We start from the raw sequence: 2,790 nt of genomic DNA, 5'->3' as shown, positions 1-2,790 counted from the left end.
CTCACACCAAACTACATTTTCCGTTTGAACCAACGTAGCTATAGTACATTGATGTGAGATGGGTTGGTGGATTGAACGTGTTGTAGTAGCAGAGAATGGCCTGCGGGGCAGTATGTACATTGTTAGGCTTGAATTTAGTAGTAATATGGAGGTTTCATATTTTTACAAAAAGGATTATGTGAACATTGCTGAATAACAATCATGTATATTAAATGTATTGCAGGAGTTTAGCTTGACATTAACCAAGTTAAAGGAATTAAATGAACCGCACCAAACGGTTAATGTGGGATTTTTATATATAAACAAAAACACTTGACAGAAGTTTAATACAAATTTGTAAAGGAAAGCAGAGGAAAACATTTTCCCAAATGAATCTTTTCAAAATGTCACCACCATTCCGAAAGCAAGTGAAGAGGTTTGTGTAAAAGCAGTCCTCCCTGACCAGCTGTCCCTGACTCTAAACCCTGACTCTCAACCCTAACGCTAAACCCTTTGAGGGCAGGAAGACGCGCCTTCAGTGTAAAGGTTTGAACCACAGAGAAGGAAGAAAAGAGGAAGCAGTAGAGAGTAGTAGTGAAGTAGTGAGGTTAGTGACAGACGTGAGGGAAAGACGTGTGGAAGCACACGGTTACATGTGGGGTCAAGAAGATCACTCCCACTGGAGGTCATTGATCCATAAGCCTCAGACTGCTGAGCTCAGCAGGTCTTCAGGAGGACGAGGCTCAGATGAACTGAGGAGACGGGACCAGCAGGATGTCAGGATCAGGGCGGGTTTAGCTCAGGTGTGTCTACCCCCGACCAAACAGGATCAGGTGAGGTTCAGCTCTGGTGTGTCTGCCCGGACCAAACAAGGACATTGATTAGGTTCAATATTCAAAAGATGCAACAATATCTGAACCAAAGATAAGTCATTAAGGAGCAGGCAGGCTTTAGGGCGCCTTGCTCAAGGACGCATCACTGTATATTCTGAGGACTTGAACCCGGCACCATTGGTTTGAGAGTTGAACCCCCAACCCCCTACCTAGTCCACTATGTCCAGATAATGCAAACTTAAGAGGAATCCTTGATGGTAGAGTCCTGGTGGTCCTCAGGATTTGCATTCCAGATGTACGGCTTCTCCATCAGTCCTCCAGATTCCTGGTCTGGTTACAAACGTAATTTGTCTCTAATGTAAGGTAACAAACACAGTAGTAGTTTGTCTCTAATGAAAGGTAACAAACACAGTAGCATTTGGGCTCTAATATCAGGTAACAAACACAGTAGTAGTTTGTCTCTAATGTAAGGTAACAAACACAGTAGTAGTTTGTCTCTAATATCAGGTAACAAACACAGTAGTAGTTTGTCTCTAATGTAAGGTAACAAACACAGGAGTAGTTGGGCTCTAATATCAGGTAACAAACACAGTAGTAGTTTGTCTCTAATGTAAGGTCACAAACACAGGAGTAGTTGGGCTCTAATGGCGCGTAACAAAGTAGCAGCTGTAGTTTGTCTGGTAAACAACCACAATAGTATGCCGCAACTTGTACTGGACCAACTAATCCTGCGTTACAACAAGTCCACTCTGTTTATTTTAGGCAAACTTACGAGGATCCTGGTTGGTTGAGTGTTGTCGTCCTCCAGAGTCTTGGCTCCTCCATCAGCTCTCCTCAGCCAGAGTCCTGGTCTGGAACAAACAGCGCGAGTCTGGCCCTAAAGTCTGGTAACAAACAAGTAGTTTGTCTTATTTTTAAGCCCTTTATTTCCAGTTTGTTTGGTTAATACAAACTTACAATCCTTGTTGGTAGAGTGATGGTCATCCTCCAGATTCACGGCTCCCCTACCAACTCGCCTCCGCTCCAGAAACACGTTCTAGTAAGAAAACACAGCGGTAGTTGGTTAACGCATGTCAAAGTAACAGCTGTATTTTGCCAACCATGTAAGTCAACCATGTCAACCATGTAAGTAAACACAAACTTACGAGGAATCCTTGTTGGTCGATTCCTAGTCGTCCTCCAGCGTCTCACCTCCTCCAGCAGCTCTCCTAAGACCTGCTTCTGGAACAAACAGCGGAAGTCTTGCTTCAACATGTGTTAAAACAGATGTAGTTGTCTGGTATATATGGTACAAACGCCGGTAGTTTGTGGTAGCAGTATTCTAGGAGAAGTGGCAGTGAGTGTGTTGATCACTTCAGAGTCAAGCTCCATATACCCCACGATAGACGTCCTTCACAAGGCAGGGCCTTCAGCACGACTCCTCCATCAGCTCCTTCAGCACGACTCCTCCATCAGCTCCTTCAGCACGGCTCCTCATCAGCTCCTTCAGCAAGGCTCCTCCATCAGCTCCTTCAGCAAAGTTCCTCCATCAGCTCCTTCAGCACGGCTCCTCCATCAGCTCCTTCAGCACGGCTCCTCCATCAGCTCCTTCAGCACGGCTCCTCCATCAGCTCCTTCAGCCATGGATTCCTGGTCTGGTTACAAACACAGTTGGTCTCAGCAGTAAATCACCTGGGGACGCAACAAACCCCACCTCCTGCATCTGAGGTTCACTTGTAAAATGGAAGACAAATTTAAACACTTAAATTAGACAACGTCTGCAGACGTTGTCTAATTCTGTGTTCTAATCACCTTAGTCTGCTCCCTCGTTACTTATAAAACTCTACATCTCCATCACTAGAGTGTTGCATCCTACTCATGGGGGTGTGGTCTGAGTGAGCAGAGATGCATGCTGGGATACAGTGCTGTCTGAAGTCTTCAGTTCCATAGACACGCCCCTAAGGAGAAACCAAGTGTTTGAGAATCTGTCGTGACATCA

General features: G+C 45.1%; 1 long non-coding RNA gene across 2 annotated transcripts; it reads right to left on the bottom strand.

Annotated features, from left to right (window-relative positions):
* Positions 1–283: 283 nt before the first annotated feature.
* LOC132461489 (uncharacterized) lies at positions 284–2,027 on the bottom strand. Of its 2 annotated transcripts, none has more exons than XR_009526620.1 (5): positions 1,958–2,027; positions 1,770–1,848; positions 1,585–1,696; positions 1,022–1,165; positions 284–834 (listed from the first exon to the last, which is right to left on the bottom strand). It is a non-coding gene; the product is annotated as an uncharacterized LOC132461489 (long non-coding RNA). The 2 variants fall into 2 exon arrangements; XR_009526621.1 differs by having other exon boundaries at positions 1,022–1,142; positions 1,958–2,021.
* Between the last annotated feature and the right edge of the window lie 763 nt (positions 2,028–2,790).

This window comes from Gadus macrocephalus, chromosome 7, assembly GCF_031168955.1.
Source record: "Gadus macrocephalus chromosome 7, ASM3116895v1".
Lineage (NCBI taxonomy): Eukaryota > Metazoa > Chordata > Actinopteri > Gadiformes > Gadidae > Gadus > Gadus macrocephalus.
The sequence above is the reverse complement of the archived record's forward strand: the minus strand, read 5'-3'. Positions and strand labels throughout refer to the sequence as shown.